Consider the following 20799-nt stretch of genomic DNA (forward strand, 5'->3'; position numbering starts at 1 on the left):
TTTCTGTTGTTTTAATTCCAGAGAGCTGTCATCCTGTCTGTGCATTAGGAAATAGATTTGAAAACCTCTTTACTGGTTGCAGCTGGCCATCACATGGTCTTGTGCATCTACTGGTGTGGTCAGTATTCTCCATGTTCACCTATTCCTTAAACTGTGAGTAATTGGAGGTCTAAAGCCTTGTAGTCTGGGGGTGTTCACCCATGTCTAGGGTTAAGCATAGTAGAAGTGGTTATCTGGCTTGAATATGCATCATTCCTTCCATTCATCCACCTGTTTCCAACATTTTTGTTGAGTTTGTAATGTTCCCGAGCATCTCTGAGATACAACCTAGGAGAGTTTCTTGGGGTGATAACACACCCTACTAAAGGCATGGGATTTCTTTATTTATAACATTGGGTTTGGTTTATGCCCAATCTCCTAAATCTTCCAATCTACTAAGCCCACCAATTGACAACTACACTCTGCTATGAAAATCACATGGAAAGCCCACCAATTGACCAATTGACAATATCCTAAGTCTTCCAATCTGCTAAGCCCACCAATTGACAACTACACTCTGCTAAAGGCATGGGATTTCTTTATTTATAACATTGGGTTTGGTTTATGCCCAATCTCCTAAGTCTTCCAATCTGCTAAGCCCACCAATTGACAACTACACTCTGCTAAGTAAATTAGATGGAAAGCTCACCAATTGACAACTACACTCTACTAAGAAAATCACATGGAAAGCCCACCAATTGACAAATTGACAACTACACTCTGCTAAGCCCACCAATTGAAAACTACACTCTGCTAAGCAAATCAGATGGAAAGCTCACCAATTGACAACTACACTCTGCTAAGCAAACAACCATATAAGGCATGGAGAGGAGGAGCCCACAAGGGGGCCGATAATTCCACTATACTTCAATAAAATGTAAGAATGTTGAAGTATATAAACACCAATGGAGTTCCTTAGTTTGAAAATGGGATAATTTTTCTTTCCAAGGTTACTATTCGTTGCCAAACGATAATCCTTTCCCTATTACTCGCTTATCTCTAATGAAGAAATGTTGCATGTGGTGAGTGTTTGGTCAATTTAGTGTTGTCTAAATTGCTATCATAAATTGTCAACCCGGGGCTCGTAAGCTGATGAAGTGAAGTGTACAATATATACTTAAGCAGCCTTTCCTAATTCTTTTTGTCGTTTTTAGTTTGTGTTTGACTTATCTTCCTAATGTGATGTGATGAAGTTATAAACAAGTGAGTGAATGTGTGTGTATGTGGTGATTTCTAAATGCTTCTTGAACTTTTTAAAGAGTAAGCTTGAAAAGTGACTTGCAATGGAATTGAAACTTCAAATGAAAGCAAAGCATTAAACAAAGTGACTAATGGCACTAGTCCACTATCTATGCTGCTGATAAGAACAAAAATAACATCTATGTTAACTCAATGGAAAGTGAAAAACACTACTTTAACTGCAAAGCTTAAATGACAAATCATAACACTTCATTCTTCCTTAACATTCTGCCTCTAGCTGAAATTGTTCATGTGAAAAATAGTTAAGAAGGAATCAGTAATATGAGTCCAAAAGCTAATCAAACCAAGCTGCCACTCAATGATATTTTGGTCCAATAAAGGTTAGTCAATTATGATGAGAAGACCATCAAAAGGTTAGTAAGCAACTTGTCAAAAACTTGATAAAGTAAACTAGCAATGAAACTAAGTAAGCAAGGTAAAAATCAGCAGCTAAGACAAGACAACTTCAAATACCATCAGTGATAAAAAGAAATAAAAACACACTATCCCGGGATCCTAACACACCTGCATAAACAAACTGATCAGTTCTGAAAAGTGCTGGAAATGTAAAGGCATGAAATCAAACTGTACATTATTATACATGTTCAAAGAAATGAAAAACTGCAGAAATCAAACTATACATTATTGTACATGTGAAAATGAAAACAAAGAAAGGCAGGAAAATAAAGTTAAATGCTACTGTACATAGGTTGTGGTAGATGGGGGCCCTCCATCCACTCAACCAGCTAAAGATCAGCTACGTAGAGATGAACAGGAACAGTCTTCTTATATTAAATCAGCATGTCAAAATACAGTGAAAAAGTGCTGTAAAAATAGTCTTTAAAACAGAGTTTGGTAACCAAAATAATTACAGCAATTACAATATTAAAAAGCTAATCTCCAAGCATTGGCAAACACTTTATTTATAGGCACAGGGACAAACTGTCCTCTGCGTAAACTAAGCAACTACAGTCTTGACTAATTAACTATGCAACAACACGCAGGCAACTCCGTGCACGTTTGGAGGAAACGGTCATCATGGGGAGTAAATCTATGGTTAGATCCTATCCCTTGCTTTCTTTGTGGCGTGGAGGAAGTGCCAGCTGTGGTTCCGTGTCTCATTTGCTCACGCAGAGCCGTGCCACCGTTTGGAACTTTGCTGTTTGACCGTGGGTGCACCTGCGTTGACCGGGGGCATATGTGACCGATTTGGCCCAACTAATAGCATACGAACCATGTATACATCCATACCAACGTGCCCATGTGGCCCGTTCCTTGAGAAGACACGTGGAGTATAGCAAACAACAAAAAGGCTGCGGAATCTCTGAACAGCTGCGGAAACACTGTATTAGCTGCGGAATTGCAGCACTTGTACCAAAATTCTAAACCAACAGTTAATCATTAGCACAGTCAACAAATCATGTTTAAAAAAGACATATAATGCAATGAATTGAACAAGTTAATGGAGGAAATGATGACAAAAGAGAGAAGTGAATAGGGAAAAGTTGTTGGGAGGATAGGTAAACGAGTGCAAGGTTGAGGCTCAACATACCCCCACTGTGAGGGTGTTGCATGTCCTCATGCAACCAAAACTTTGTCATAATCTTTCAGTCCACATGTTCAGATGCCTCTGCCAAGACATCCAACCTTCTCCTTTTCCTCCTTGTTACCAAACTTGCTCTCGGTTTCCTAACCAAGCACCTGAATTTCAAGTTAACCAAGGCCCTGCTCAATTTCTTGCATTTCCTCTTTAACTTCCTGTTCTTTCTCTGCCAAAGACCCAAATGAAGCATTGTGTTGTCGTGGACCATTTTGTCCACTTTGCTCTGTTGTCTCAATGCTTCGTTTTCCTGTTTGATATGGCGATTGAGGACTTCTAGCTCAAATATTTCTTGCTTCAGAGATTGAACCTGCTGTTCAAGGGGCAAGACAGTGCTAGGACCAGCAACAGATTGCTCTAATGTTTCCAAATAATCATATGCCTCCTGCTAGACAGGGTCAATGTCAGGTGTTTGTCTTGGCCTAAATTCAAATCCTTGAAAACTGCTTTCTCTCTCTTGCTGGAAAGGACTTTCCTCTCTTGGAGGACTTAGCTCAATATCTAGCCGAATTGGAGTCTTCTCAGGTGTGCCCAAATCAATGAAATGGGACTGTTTCTCTTTAGTCACACTCTTCTTCTCTATAAGTCTACTACTTCTTCTTACTTGCAGGCTAGTACTCTTTGGCTTTTGCTGTTTTTGCTTTTGTTTCTTTTTGGAGATGGCAGTTTCATGGAGCTGAGTAAGCCTATGAGCTAATGTTTGGGTATCTTCTTCAATTGAGGGCTCAGGTGAAGGGTATGACTCTTGCAAAATGGCTTTCCCTTTATCCCTCTTTTGTCTTTTTGTTCTGCTTCCCTTTTTCTTTTCCTTTTGAACAATTTCTTGGACAGTTTCTTGGGCAATTTCTTGAAGAGTTTCTGCAACAATTTCTTGGGCAGTTTCTTCTACAGCAGTTTCTTGGGTAACCATTTCTTTCCCTCTTCTTCTACTTCTCTTGGGTACTCTAGGGGAGCTACTAGAGGCTTCAGCTGCCTCTTGGAAATGATTTCTAACAAGGAACTTCTCCCATGTATCCTTTTTAATTTTTAACTGCTCCTCAATCAAGATTTTAATGAGTCCATGGTGATATAAGTGGGGTTCAATGTTTCCCACGTGTTTCTGAACAGTGGCACTCATTTTTCTTAGACTAGCTAGCAAGAAATAAGGGAGATTGATGGTATGTTCACCCATAAAATGCATCATTATCTTTGCATGATAAACATACATTATACCAAATCTGCCTTCACATGTTAAAAATTTCTGAACTAGCAAAAGTAAGGCAGTCCATTCCCCTTTAATGACACTTACAGGTATTCCTTTGGTGAAGATAGTGGTATCCATACCTAGATTTTTCAACATGTTCTTCCACTCTTGGTCTTCAACAGTTCGATTTTTGAACCAACGTTCCCCAGTACGAGGCAAAGCAGTTGCTTGAGCCAAGCTGCTCTCTGTGACAGTGAACTGCAGGTCTCCTACCTCCACAGTATTTGTTTTTCCATTAAATGATCGGGCAAACACTTTGGTAACTTCTTTGTGATATCCTTTGAATTTCTGAATAAATTTTAACCACTTGGCCTTCTGCAGGGCATCCTTTGTTTGTGGGTAACCGTCTAGAAACTTAGAACCTTCCGGCTCTGCTCTTAATAACTTGCCCATTTCGGTTACCAGCTCTCTTGCTGCTCTGACAGCACTGTTTGAATACTGGAGGAGAGAGCTATACGGGAAAACAGTGCTCAGCAGTGCGTATTACGGCTACAACAGAATGGCCGTGATGTAATTACAAGACTGGTGGTCAGGGTTTTGAGTGGAGAGGTGAGGAAAATAGAACAGAGAATGTTTACGGTGAAACAGAGTAGTGAATGAAACCGAGAGTGAAAAACGGTGGAATGAGGGAGTGAACAGCAATAGAAATGGGGTTATGCATGCGTAGAAGGGTGTTATGAGTAAAGGATGAAACGAACGAATCCCATGGACGTCGGGTGGCTGCGTACACTTGTCTGTGGAAATGATCAATTGGAGAGCCGTGGTACAACAGTACACGTCACTCTGGTATGAAGAATTAATGAGAGAGCAGGCCGTATTAAGTTCGAATCAACAGCAATTAGGGAACCGTTAGGAAGGTGGTGAGGTGGATTACGCAGAATAATGGATGAGGAGTGGACGGGGATCTTGTCAATCATTACATTAAGTGCCTCATACCATAATCCGAAAACCATACATAAATGATATAACTGTTAGTTAGAAATTTAGAACATACCTTCGTGTATTTGCATTTTGATCCCTTTGCTAATTATGATGCTAACCTTTGATTTATTGCTGCCTTTGTATATGCTATGTGTCCTTGCTCTTTAATGATGCTGGTGCTTTTGACTGCAGATTTTTTCTTTTTGAAAACAGAGTTGTTTTATTTGCAGGAACAGAGTGTATTGGCTGCGGAATCTTGATATCAGCTGCGGAATTGGCTCCTAGCTGCGGAAATTGCAGCAACACTTTTCTGCCTGCACAAAGAGGATTAAAACAACTTGACTGAATGGAATAGTCCTGAGAGGGACTTTATTGGTGAAAATGAGATGGAATGAATGGACTGGAGTGAAAATGATGAGATGGATGAAATGGATGAGATGGAAAAAATGGCGAATAAGATGGGAAGAGAAAGAGAGATTTTTTTTTTTTGGAAAATATAAAGTGTCAGGTGACCCTGATTTTCACTTCATATTTTCTGCATAAGACCGCCAATCCAAGATTGGTTTTCAGGCTTATACAAGAGATTTTTTTTTTTTTTTTTCTCTTTTTTTTTTTTTTTTTTTTTTTTTTTTGATCTGAAAGGAACAAAGACTAGGCTGATGGAGGAGAAGAATCCTTCTCCATCAGCCTCATTGCAGAATCTTCTTGGAACATTTTAACAAATTCCTCCCTTGAGAGTGGCTTGTGGTAAACTTTCAATCGGTGGCCATTCACAATGAGAGGAGTCTGAAGCTCATCAACGGTCTTCACTCGAACTGCTCCATTGTTAAAGACTTCATCAATCTCATATGGCCCAAGCCAATGAGTTTGAAATTTTCCTTTGAAGTCCTTAAACTTGGAATCAAACAATAGTGCCCAATATCCCTTCTGAAACTTTCTTTCTTTGATGTGTCAATCATGCCACTTAGTTCTTTGGTGCTGAACTAGATCGGTCCTTAGAATTGCATCTTGTCTTATTTCATCTAGCTCATTTAGCTGGTCCATTCTGTGTTTTTGGGCTTCTGATAGGCTCATCCCCAACTGAACTGCCATCTTGAAGGTCTTGATTTGGAACTCAATGGGGAGCAGGACTTCTTTCCCATAAACAAGTTCATAGGGAGAATGTCCTGTTGTGTTCCTCCATGTAGTTCTATAGGCCCATAAGGCTTCAGGAAGCCTTTCTGCCCAATCTCTTCTATGAAGATGAACAGTCTTGGTGATGATGCTTTCAAGAACTTTATTTGTAGATTCCACTTGACCATTTGCTCGCGGATGGTATGGAGTAGATGTTCTGTGCTTGATTTTGTATTCCTCCATCAGCTTCTCCATCAATTTAGATGTAAATTGACTTCCCTGATCTGTCACAATTTCTCTTGGGACACCAAAACGAGTAAAAATATCCTCAAAAAGAAATTGAACAACTGAATTTTCAGTGGCAGAAGGCAATGCCTTGGCTTCTACCCACTTAGTAACATAATCAGTGCAAACCAATATATACTTCTTTTGCTTAGATGGTGGATTAATAGGTCCAACGAAATCTAGAGCCCATTTCTCAAAGGGTTCGATGCATACCTGTGGCTGTAGTGGCATTTCATTTGAAGGAGTTGGTCTCCCAACTCTTTGGCAGCTGTCACACCTTCTAACATATTGCTTTGCATCTTTAAAGAGAGAAGGCCAATAATATCCTAAAGAAAGGATTTTCAGGCCGTCCTCTTGTCAGCAAAGTGTCTGCCGCATGGTTCATCATGACATGCCTTAAGGATGTCAGGTATTTCATCTTCCCGAACACATCTTCTGATCATACAATCTGGCCTTGTTTTGAACAATTCATTAGAAATCCAAGAATAATGTGAACTCTCCTGAATGATTTTCCTTTTCTCATTAGGAAATAAGTGTGGAGGTAGCTTCCCTGTAACTAAATAGTTAGCAATATCTGCATACCAAGGAGTTTTGGTAGTTACTGCAAACAAGTATTCATCTGGAAACTTATCCTCTACAGGAGAATCTTCGTTAGTATTTTGGATTCTAGACAAGAAATCAGCTACTGTGTTTTGTTTCCCTGGTCTATCTAACACAGTAATGTTGAATTCTTGTAAAAGTAAAAGCCATCTTGTAACTTTGCCATTAGTAACAGGTTTGTTCATGTGATATCTAATTGCAGAGTGATCAGTATGGACAAAAGTTTCATAGCCGGTTATGTAATGTCTAAACTTGTTGATTGCATGAACAACGGCTAAGAATTCTTTTTCAGTCACAGTGTAATTTAACTCAGTGGGAGTCAAATTTTTACTGGTGTAATAAATGGCATAAGGGACCAAATCCTTTTGTCCCAAGACAGCTCCTAGAGCTGTATCTGAAGCATCAGTAGAAATGTGGAAAGGGAGTTTCCAATTTGGCCCTCTCAGAATGGGTGCTTCAGATATTTTAGTCTTTAAAGTTTCAAATGCAGACTGACATTCAGGATCCCATTTGAATTCACAGTCTTTGGTAAGTAATTTGAAAAGAGGAGATGCTATCTTGGTGAAGTTTTCGATAAATCTTCTATAATACCCCGTAAACCCAAGAAAACTTCTAACATCTTTCTGGCAATTTGGAACAGGTAACTTGGAGATAACTTCAACTTTGGATCTATCAACTTTAATTCCATCTCCTGAAATATGATGTCCTAAAACAATCCCTTCAGTAAACATCATAAAACATTTTTCATGACTTAATGAAAGATTTGTTTCTTTACATCTAATTAGGAATTTTTCCAAATTTTCTAATGCTTCTTCAAATGTGTTACCATAAACTGTGAAATCATCCATGTAGACCTCTACACAATCATGAATTAGATCTCAAAAGATTCCTAGTACAGCCCTTTGAAATGTAGCGGGTGCATTGCATAATCCAAAAGGAATTACTCGGTAGGCAAAAGTTCCCCATGGACAAGTAAATGTGGTTTTGTCCTGATCTTCAGGTGCTACCTGAATTTGATTGTAACCACTAAAACCATCCAAAAATGAGAAAAACTTTTTACCTGCTAAAGTATCTAATACTTGATCAATAAAGGGCAAAGGAAAGTGATCCTTCAAGGTTGCTTTGTTCAATTCTCTGTAATCAATGCAAACCCTCCATTTACCATTCTTTTTAGGTACTATAACCAAGGGAGAAACCCATTGGCTATCTGAAATGGGGTAAATGAAGTTTACATTGAGTAACTTCTGGAGCTCTTCTTTCACTATCTCCCTAAGGTTTGGATTCATCCTTCTTTGAGGTTGTCTGATTGGTCTACTGTTTTCCTCAATGTAGATGTGATGAATGCAAGTCTTAGGGTCAATACCTTTCATGTCGGTATACTCCCATGAAAAAGCAGTAGAATGTCTTTGCAAGACTTTGGTTAGCTCTTCCTGTTGGGATTTTTCCAAGTTTTTGTTAATGTTTAATGTTTTTTTGGAAAGATCTCAATGGCAGAACTACCAAATTCTTCCATAGAGAAAAGAGACATTTGTCTAGATGATAGAGACTCTATGTCAGAATCTAACTGAAATTGTGTAGAGTCATATTCTGAAGATGGTTCAAAATTTTCTAATGTATTTAGAATTTGACTATCTTCACTAATCTCAGAAATGGTAAAGACAGGTTGTATAGTATCTTCATCATCAACCCACTCATTATCTCCTATTTCTGTAATTGCTTTCGCTGGAGGATACAGATTGAACTTCTTTGTTGAATTGCCATCAGAAACATACATATCCCCAGACCTACAACTTATGAAAGCATCAGCTGTGGCTAGCGAAGGCCTTCATAAAATAAGAGGATGTCCTCCTAGATTGTTCTTGGGAGTTAAAATCATAAAATCAACTGGATATTCCCAAGAGTCTAGGGAGACTGGAATGTCTTCCAATACACCATCAGGTTTAATGATTGATCGATCTGCAAGTTGCAGTAAAGTAGGTGTAAAGAGAAGGTTAGGAAGTTTTAACTGGTCCATGGTCTGTCTACTCATAATGTTGATAGCAGCCCCTAAATCAATCAAAGTATTTGGTATTTCTACCCCATTGATATGTGTTTTGACAATTGGACTACCGGGATCTACATATTTCTGCATAGTAATCTTTCCCATCATGATATCTGCAATTTTTCCTACCAGGTGGATCCTTCTGGTATCTCTTGGTTTCCTTCCTGGTCTTTTAAGGCTCAACTCCTTTATTGTTTTTGCTAGAATGGGAATCTCTTTAATGGCTTGTAACAAGGGAATCTTGATACAGACATTCTTCAATTCATCTAGAAAATTATAGTCAGGCAACCAAATTTGCTTTTCCACTCCTTTGTCAATTTGTAACCTTTCAGGAAAAGGAGGTGTGGCTAAAGATGTAGGTTGTTCAACTATGGGAGTTGTGGGGGTTGATTCTTTTTCTTTTTCTTTTTGAATGTTTGGGTTTTGAAGGGATGCTTCAGAACCCTTATTAGCTTTAAGAGACTCTTCCTCAGAAATGCTTGGCTGTTGAACATTTATAGAAGGTTGATCTAGGATTCTACCTGATCTGAGTTGTACTTCATTGAGAGGAACAATCATATAGGTAGGGAATGGTTGACCTTCCATCATGTAAGCATTTTGAGGGTTCCTATTATTGGGGTTTGGCAATGGCTGAGAAGGAAGTTGATTTGACTTCTGTTGGGATTGAAGCAAGAGTTGAGAATTTTGATTTTGTGGAGAAGGTTGTTGTTGTTGAGGGAATGGCAATGATAGTTGTTGACTTTGATTTGGAAGTTGTGGAGCTTGCTAGTTCTGAAAAGATGGAGGATATTGATAGAATTGAGCAAATCTATCATAAGGATTTTGCATGCTTTGCATCCATGATTGAAAAGGATTTTGAGGTTGAGGCCAAGGTTGTTGCCAAGGATTCCAATTTGGTTGGGGTTGAAAATTCATAGAGTTGTTAAACCCTTGATTTTGTTGCCCCTGCCAAGGTCTCCTTGCAACAAAACAGAGAGATTCAAGTGTATTTGGATCTTCTTGAAAGACTGCTTTGAGCCCAGGGATTGAAGGACAATCCTTGGTCTCATGGTTTTCTGAGAAAATTACACATGTTTCCACAACTTGTGCTTCCAAGGGACATTCCCTTAAAGCATGTTTCTTCCTACATTTCAGGCAAAAGATGGCCAAGCCCTCGGCTTCTGCTTTCTGTTTATTGTGGATCTTAAGGGTGTCTAATTGTTCACTAAGACTCCCTAAGATGTCAGTTTTGAATTCATCAAGCATATTGCCGATCTCAGCCCTACTTACCGATCCAGTTGCAGATTTATTTGCTCTAAGGAGAGAAGGATCTCTAGGCCCTTTTTGAGTTTTTGATTTGCCCCTTGAGAGATGGATACATAGTTCTGCTATATCATTGAGTGAAAGTTGAGATATATCTCCTTTCCCCATCATGTTCAGAATGTCTATCCATTCATCTCTAATGGCTTTTAGTAGGAGGGCTTTCAAGGTCTCCTCATCTAAGCTACTCATTTTTGCTCTTTTCAGGTTATATTGAAATCTTTCGAGTAAATCCTCTAAGTTCTCATCTTCTCTTTGTACCATTTTAAATACCTCATCCTTGTGATTGGTGGGCATACAATAGTCCAGGTACCTATCCAAAAATGTCTGTTTCATATCATTCCAAGACCTAATGGATTGAGTGAGTAACCCCATGAACCATTTCAAAGCTTTTCCTTTCAATGTAGAAGGGAACAATTTGAGTTTTTGAGAGTCATCCAAATAGTCATAAGTTCGACACACAACTTCAAACTCAAATAAAAATGTTTTAGGGTCCTCAGTTCTTAACCCATGAAAGTTTGGGAGGACAGATGGTGATATGTTTTTCATAGTGGCTCGAGAATCCTCATCAACGATAGGAAACCCAAATGAGTTATCCCCATCTCTATTTCCTCCAATGTGACCTCTACCTCCTCCATTGTTTCCTCCTCCTCCTCCTCTACCTCTACCTCTACCACCTCCTTCCTCTGTCATAATGGTTTCCCTAGAGACTTCAGAATCTTTTGGTTCTTCTACAAAGGGTGAATGAGAAGGAATTTCTCCCTCTTCCTCAGATGATTCTACTTCCTCGATTACAATTGGTCTTTCTGTAGAAGGAAGGAAAGGATCTCTTTCTGATTCAAATTCAATAGAAGGTGTGGGAGAGTCAATTCTTGCCTCTTGAATTCCGGGAATCCTAGGGCTAGGAGTGTCAGTTGTAGATGAGGGAGGTGTCTCTTGTCTATTCCTTGAAGTAGATGGACTTGTAAAAATCGAACTCTTGGCTCTAGCTAAAAACCTTCCCCTAGAATCTCTAGCTCTATGCATGTCATTTTTTTTATTTTTTCTTCAAGTCAGGCTAATAATTCTCTTTCTGATCTTCCAGGTCACTCGAGGTGCAAGAAGAGAGCATACTTAAGAAACTATTACACCAATAACTTTCTCTTTTATGATCCTCCAGATCACTCTAGGTGCAAGAGGAGAGCATACTTTGAGAGGTTATCAATTTCCCTTTCTTGAAATTTTCTTTTTTTTTTTTTTTTAGAAATTGGCTACCTAATTTCACTTCCTCGGCAACGGCGCCAAAATGTTTGGTCAATTTAGTGTTGTCTAAATTGCTATCATAAATTGTCAACCCGGGGCTCGTAAGCTGATGAAGTGAAGTGTACAATATATACTTAAGCAGCCTTTCCTAATTCTTTTTGTCGTTTTTAGTTTGTGTTTGACTTATCTTCCTAATGTGATGTGATGAAGTTATAAACAAGTGAGTGAATGTGTGTGTATGTGGTGATTTCTAAATGCTTCTTGAACTTTTTAAAGAGAAAGCTTGAAAAGTGACTTGCAATGGAATTGAAACTTCAAATGAAAGCAAAGCATTAAACAAAGTGACTAATGGCACTAGTCCACTATCTATGCTGCTGATAAGAACAAAAATAGCATCTATGTTAACTCAATGGAAAGTGAAAAACACTACTTTAACTGCAAAGCTTAAATGACAAATCATAACACTTCATTCTTCCTTAACATTCTGCCTCTAGCTGAAATTGTTCATGTGAAAAATAGTTAAGAAGGAATCAGTAATATGAGTCCAAAAGCTAATCAAACCAAGCTGCCACTCAATGATATTTTGGTCCAATAAAGGTTAGTCAATTATGATGAGAAGACCATCAAAAGGTTAGTAAGCAACTTGTCAAAAACTTGATAAAGTAAACTAGTAATGAAACTAAGTAAGCAAGGTAAAAATCAGCAGCTAAGACAAGACAACTTCAAATACCATCAGTGATAAAAAGAAATAAAAACACACTATCCCGGGATCCTAACACACCTGCATAAACAAACTGATCAGTTCTGAAAAGTGCTGGAAATGTAAAGGCATGAAATCAAACTGTACATTATTATACATGTTCAAATAAATGAAAAACTGTAGAAATCAAACTATACATTATTGTACATGTGAAAATGAAAACAAAGAAAGGCAGGAAAATAAAGTTAAATGCTACTGTACATAGGTTGTGACAGATGGGGGCCCTCCATCCACTCAACCAGCTAAAGATCAACTACGTAGAGATGAACAGGAACAGTCTTCTTATATTAAATCAACATGTCAAAATACAGTGAAAAAGTGCTGTAAAAACAGTCTTTAAAACAGAGTTTGGTAACCAAAATAATTACAGCAATTACAATATTAAAAAGCTAATCTCTAAGCGTTGGCAAACACTTTATTTATAGGCACAGGGACAAACTGTCCTCTGCGTAAACTAAGCAACTACAGTCTTGACTAATTAACTATGCAGCAACACGCAGGCAACTCCATGCACGTTTGGAGGAAACGGTCATCATGGGGAGTAAATCTATGGTTAGATCCTGTCCCTTGCTGTCTTCGTGGCATGGAGGAAGTGCCAGCTGTGGTTCCGTGTCTCATTTGCTCATGCAGAGCCGTGCCACCGTTTGGAACTTTGCTGTTTGACCGTGGGTGCACCTGCGTTGACCGGGGGCATATGTGACCGATTTGGCCCAACTAATAGCATACGAACCATGTATACATCCATACCAACATGCCCATGTGGCCCGTTCCTTGAGAAGACACGTGGAGTATAGCAAACAACAAAAAGGCTGCGGAATCTCTGAACAGCTGCGGAAACACTGTATTAGCTGCGGAATTGCAGCACTTGTACCAAAATTCTAAACCAACAGTTAATCATTAGCACAGTCAACAAATCATGTTTAAAAAAGACATATAATGCAATGAATTGAACAAGTTAATGGAGGAAATGATGACAAAAGAGAGAAGCGAATAGGGAAAAGCTGTTGGGAGGATAGGTAAACTAGTGCAAGGTTGAGGCTCAACAGTGAGCCATCTTTTTCTTTCCTCCAAAAGACCACTTAAGTTCAAATTAGTAAGGATCAATAGATGTCCCAATTCACATGGTAATAGTTGAAGGTGGCCATTTTAAAGAACAACATGTAACATGTCCAGAGTCGTGACTATGAAAATGGAGTAGTTTTTTTTAAAACAGATTAAGTTCATGCTCATGCTTATGGTTTTCTATTTATATGAAACATAGTGTTAAAATATGTGCATAACAAATCTCTCAGATGAATCATGTGGGTCTCTTTTCTGATAATTGGATGTAAATCCAATTGGACTTTGGGACTTTTCTATTATGATCTTTCACATGGAAAGTGGCCTCAAGAGAGTTGAATATTCTTGTTTTTAAAGGCAGATACCTGTCCATGGCACCCAAAGGAATGTTGGTCTTCCAAATGTTTTGACTAAAAGATGATAACATTCCATCCTCTGAATTGGAGACAACGTAAACAAGAATGCAAAGTCTTAAGGTTCTTCGTTTTATGTCTATATGGACTTCGGAGTGGAAACAAACACCAGGCCTCATAATAAAATGGCGCAGGACTATGGTAAAGATCTACAAGCACGAGTTTCATGTAGGAGACAATATGGCCATGAAAGTCTTTACCAGTTCTTGGATGATATAGCGAAGAACCTTATTGCATTTAGCTAAAGTTGAATGACAAAGATGTATCACCAGTAATCTCCCATAAGATTTAGAGTATGTTGATGACGAAAGAAGTATTTACTCTAATTCCCTCTCGATTTCTGTTGTAATTATTGGAATGACAAGCAACAAATCGAAAATAATATGGCAGATAATGACAACTACATTGCTGAGGCAATCCTTAGCAATGAAGGAAACACATTACAAATATTTTATTAGAGGAAACTCTCCATGATGTTGCGAAACTGAAGATTCTTGAAGCAAATTGACTGTCAGGCCTTGCAAGTTTGCTTGTGGCACAAGAGCACTAAAAAATTCTCGGTTGCTTCTTAATATTATTGATATTTCTAAAGATAAACTTGGATAAGTGGCCTTCCATATTTTAAGGAGTGAGAATTTTGATATTTTCATCCAACAATCTGTTAGTTTAGTGCATACATCACACACAACATATTTATACTCAGAGACTTAGATGACAATAGCAAAGAATAATGTCAGAGACAAACAAATGGAGAAACAACAAGTTTACTTAATGAGAAACAATGGAATAGATAAAACAATCACTGGAGAACATAAATCACTTTGCATTACGTAACAGGCCTGGACCTTGGCTTGCTTTCCTTGGCCAGAGAAATTACAAATTTATAGAGGCTGAAGAAGGATCTAGAATCCTGCATGTGATTTAGATGGAGATCTAGAAACTAATGGCGGTGTAGAAGGATCTAGAATCCTGCATGTGATTTAGATGGAGATCTAGAAACTAATGGTGGTGTAGAAGGATCTAGAATCCTGCATGAATTTGGCTTCACACTTAACATTCTCCCACTTGAAGCCAAATAAGAGTCATGAATCAAGTCACACTGAGTCCTACCATGCCTCTACATAACTCATGTTTATTTCATGGTAGAATCTTAGTGAGCATATCAGCAGGGTTCCTATCTGTATGGATCTTTTCCAAGGATAACTGTTCTTCCTCCAACACATGCCGAATCCAATGGTACCTTAAGTCAATGTGCTTGGTTTTTGAATGAAATGCTGGGTTTTTCACCAAGTGAATGGCACTTTGACTATCACAATATAACACATGCTTGTCCTGCTTTATTCCTATCTCTCCTAGGAATTGCTGCATCCACAACATCTCTTTACAAGATTCTGTTGTAGCTATGTACTCTGCTTCTTTTGTAGAGAGGGCTACTATTCTTTGTAGCCTTGACACCAATATATGGTTGCACCAGCAAATGTATACAAATAACCTGTAGTGGACTTTCTGGTGTCCATATCTCCAGCCATATCTGCATCTGTAAATCCTTCAAGCATAATCTCATGACCAAACATAAACAATAATGAATAGTACCCTTGAGATACCTCAAAATCCATTTTACTGCTTACTGATGTTGTTTGCATGGATTGGCAAGGAACCTACTCACTACTCCCACTGAATATGCAATGTCTGGTTGTGTGCATACCATGGCATACATCAAACTTCCAACTGCTGAAGCATGAGGAATTTTGCTCATCTCTTCTTTCTCCTTGTCATCAGTAGGACATAATTCAATACTTGGCTTGAAGTGGGCTATAAGGGGTGTACCAACTGGCTTGGCATCCTTCATATTAAACCTATCAAGCACCTTCTTGATATATTTTTCTTGTGACAACCACAACCTTTTGTTTTTCCTGTCACACATAATCTGCATGCCTAATATATGTTGTGCTGGTCCCAAATCCTTCATTGCAAATTTCCTACCCAAATCTTTCTTCAACCTATTGATCTTATTCTTATCATGCCAAACAATCAACATGTCATCCATATATAACAATAATATGATATACTTTCCTTGATCATACCTCTTGATATAGACATAATGGTCAGCGTCCAACCTCTGAAAACCATGTTCCAACCTAAATGAATCAAATTTTTTGTACCATTATCGAGGTGCTTGTTTCAACCCATAGAGACTCTTCTTCAACCTACAAACAAGGCCTTCTTTGCCTTTTTCTATGAAGCCTTCTGACTACTCCATATAAATTTCTTCCTCTAATTCACCATGAAGGAAAGCAGTTTTTACATCTAACTGTTCACATTCTAAGTCTAAAACAACAACTAGACCAAGAATGACTCTAATGGATGACATTTTAACAGTAGGTGAGAAAATTTCAGTGAAGTCAATACCTTCTTTTTGGGCAAAAACTTTCACCACTAGCCTTGCTTTATACCTCTCCTTCTTTTCATCACCTTCATGCTTAATCCTGTAAACCCATTTGTTTTGTAGAGCCTTTCTACCTTTTGGGAGGTTTACCAACTCCCAAGTTTTATTTTCCAGCAAAGAGTTCATTTCTTCTTCCATTGCTTTCTTCCATTCTTCATTGTGCTCAACTTTACAGGCTTCTTGAAAACAATTAGGCTCACCTTCATCAGTCAACAAAATATAGTTTGAAGGAGGATACCTTTGTGAAGGCTTATGAGACCTAGAAGATCTGTGAACCAACTGTGGTGGTGCATTATCAGGTTGAATCTCCTGTAAAGGTTCCTGCAAGATTCCTTCTTCTTGTTGTTCATCATTTTCCACTTGTTGTTCTTCATGCTCCTGAATTTGTTGTTCATTTTCTTGTATTGGTGGTATGTTTTCCTGCTGCTCTTCAAACCTATCAATAACCTTCTTGACCTCCAACTCACCTATAGTCCTCTTGAACATTTCTGACTCATTAAATATAACATCCTTGCTTCTAATAATTTTATGTTTGACTAGATCCCATATATGATAACCAAAATCTTCATCTGCATATCCCAAAAAAATGAATTTCATAGATTTATCATCTAGCTTACTTCTATTTTCTTTGGGAATATGTACATATGCTTCACATCCAAAGATTTTCAAGTGAGAATAGTTCAAATTCTTACTAGTCCAAACTTCTTTAGGGATATCGCCATCCAAGGCTGTAGTTGGAGATCTATTTATGAGGTAGCAAGCGGTCCTGACTGCTTCAACCCAAAAATTCTTCTCCAAACTGGAATTGGACAACATACTTCACACATTTTCCATAATGGTGCAATTAATCATTTCTGCATTACCATTCTATTAAGGATTACTAGGCAAAATATTCTCATGCTTTATGCCAAACCTGTTACAATATTCCTTAAATGCATTTGAGCAATATTCTCCACCATTATTTGTTCTTAAACACTTGAGAAATTTGTTAGTCTCTCTTTCAACAACAACATGAAATTTTTGAAATATTCCAAACACTTCACTTTTACTTTTCATAGGATATTCCCAAACCTTCCTAGATGCATCATCTATAAATGTTACAAAATATGATGCTCCTCCTAATGATTTGATGTTAACAGGCCCAAACACATCTGAGTGTACCAATTCTAACACATTTTTCTTTTTGTCATGGCCACCTCTAAGGAATGAAACCATTCTTTGTCTACCATATATACAATGCTCACAAAGATCAAGATTGTAGGATTTCAAACCTGGCAATAAATTTTTACCAACAAGGATTTTTAAGCCCTTCTCGCTCATGTGACCCAAATGCTTATGCCACAGATTTGCTAAATTTCCTTCTTTTGTGACAATAGCCAAATCTAATTTTCCTATCAGTGTCTTCAATGTGTATAATGTTCCTATCTTGGGTCCTTTGGCCACGACCAATGCTCCTTTGCTAATTTTCTAGCCTCCTTTTCCAAAGCTTGTGGAATAGCCTTCATCATCCAGTCGTCCCATAGAGATTAAACTCATGCACATTTCTGGTACATGCCTGACCTGTTTCAACAATATATCTTGTCCATATTTCATCTTGATCTAGACATCTCCCACTCCAACAATACTGCAAAAATGATTATTCCCCAAATGCACTCTACCATAATCACCAGGATTATATGAAACAAAACTATCTTTGCATGGGGTTACATGGTGAGATGCCCCAGAGTCAAGGATCCAATCAAAGCTACTGCTAGATGTATATACACATGCATCCTCTACTGAAACAGTAAACAACACATCACCATCTGTGGCTACAACAGTAGTCTCACCTTCATTTGTGCTGGATGACTTGTGATTTGTATTAGATGGTCTCTGATCCTTTTGTCCTTTCTTCCAAAATCGACATTCTTTCTTCATGTGCCCGGGTTTGCCACAATGAAAGCAGATGATCCTTCCTCTCCTTGATTTTGATCGGCCTCTCGATCTTGATCACCCTTATTAGCCTCGATCCATTCTCCTACCACGATCAGCTAGAGCTAGAGCTTCTCCTCCCTAGTTTTCCGCAATTGACTTGCGTCGCAGTTCCTCATTCATTAAACTACTACTGACATCATCAAACTTCAGGGTCCCTGCAGTTGTTGAAGTGCTCATAGCTACAATTAAATTTTCCCAGCTGTCTGGCATAGAACACATTAACAAAATAACTCTAATTTCATCATTTAAAATGATTTTAACAGAGGAAAGCTGATTAGTAATAATATTAAATACATTCAAGTGCTCAGCAACTGAAGCACCCTCCTCTATTTTGAGATTATAAAGCATCTTCATCAAGAACACTTTGTTTGATGTTGTGTTCTTCTCATATAGATCATGGAGCTTCTTCCATAATCCTTCAGCCTTCTTTTCTCCGGACACATTGAAATACACATTCTTTGCTAGATATTGGCAGATTGTTGCAATCGCCTTTCTATCTAGCTTATTCCATTCTTCATTTGTCATCGATGAGGGTTTATTTATTGTTCCCTCAATTGGCAAATACTGATCCTTCAAAATTAGAATATCCTCCATCTGTGATTTCCATAGGGAAAAATTAGCCCCGCTCAACTTCTCCATATCTGTAACTGATGTCTCGATTTTCAATATATTGATGCCAAAAAACAAAAGCTCCACTTAAAAATAAAAATTTAATTATTACTCTTTAAAATTTAGTAATAATGACCTTCCTCCTTTTAAAATACCCTTTTCAAAATTCCTGCTCCTTTTTAAAATATACTTTTCAAAATTCCAACATATAATTATATAAATATAAAAAACATATATAATGTTTTAACCTTTTCACATTTCACACATACATATGTTGGTTTGTATACATGCAAACTTGATGAAAAAAAATTACGAACTCCACATAAAGCACTTATGCACTCCACATTTTAGGCTTCATGGCACGTTTCACCATATGCCCATGACCTTTTTATTTCTTGCAACAACTGTCTTAACGTTCCTCAGCTAGTTCCTCAGCTATTTCCTGAACAAATCCTTTTCCTAGACTCTCTTCTTTGCAGCGATTTCCGATTTCCTGGACAGATCCTTCAACAACTCCAGAGGTAACAACCAACGTTTTAATGAATGCTGCCAGAGTAAGGGGATGGCACTAAGCGGCTTGCATAGTGGATATTCGACCCTAGCTCTGATACCAGTTGTTAGTTCAGAGCATACATCACACACATCATATTTATACTCAGAGACTTAGACGACAATAACAAAGAATAATTCTAGAGACAGACAAATGGAGAAACAACAAGATTACTTAATTAGAAACAGCGAAATAGATAAAACAATCACTGGAGAACAGAAATCACTTTGCATTATGTAACAGGACTAGACCTTGGCTTGCTTTCCTTGGCCAGAGAAATTACAAATTTATAGAGGCTGAAGAAGGATCTAGAATCCTGCATGTGGTTTAGATGGAGATCTAGAAACTAATGGCGATGTATAAGGATCTAGAATCCTGTATGTGATTCAGATGGAGATCTAGAAACTAATGGCAGTGTAGAAGGATCTAGAATCCTGCATGAATTTGGCTTCACACTTAACACGATCATGATGACAATGCATTTTTTTTTAATTATTGCAATTGTTGTTACAATTTGCATGTTCAATCCTGGAAAAAGGGGAAGAAAATCTCTACAGTGGAAGAATACCGAAAAAGGATCATGCGAATGAGGAGGATCAAGAGACAAGTCACATAAGGATATAGTGCAAGCATTCCAGAGACTTATTTTGTTTTAGATAGAGGAGGAATGACCTGTTGAAGAGTTTTGTGAACTCAACGTTTCGGACTACGAAGTGAGTCCATCATCAGGGGATGCGGCAATAGATAATCTTTGAAATTAATGATGTATCACAGAGCTATGATTATTAATATATATAAGAGGGTTATTAAGGAGTGCAGTGAGAAATTAGGTCGGCTAATTTTATTTAAAATTCATTTGTTTATTATTCATTTTTATTATTATTATATATATATTTTTGATGTTATTATTATTATTTTTATTATTTATTTAATATTGTTATTATTATTAATATTCAATAATTAAATTATTATTATTAATTTTTACTTATTATTAATTAAAATTAATATTGTTATTATTATTATTATTATTATTATTATTAATTAATTATTAATTTGTTATTATTATTATTATTTATTTTTTTTAATTGTATCACTATATCTATTTATTTATTTTTATAATAATATTATTATTATTATTTTTATTAGGATATTATTTATTATTATTATTATTAGTAGTTTATTATTTATTGATAATTTAATTATATAAAGTTAAATATTTTTTTACTTACTTTATTCATGTGTTTAAACTAATTATTGAATTATTAGTTTATTTATTTGTTTAATTTATTATTATGTATTTATTTGTTGTTATCATAAAATTATTATTTGTTTATTAAATATTATTATTATTATTATTATTATATAT

The sequence above is a fragment of the Pinus tabuliformis genome, chromosome 4_2, assembly GCF_031772625.1.
Source record: "Pinus tabuliformis cultivar Carrire ecotype Pingquan chromosome 4_2, CPIR1, whole genome shotgun sequence".
Lineage (NCBI taxonomy): Eukaryota > Viridiplantae > Streptophyta > Pinopsida > Pinales > Pinaceae > Pinus > Pinus tabuliformis.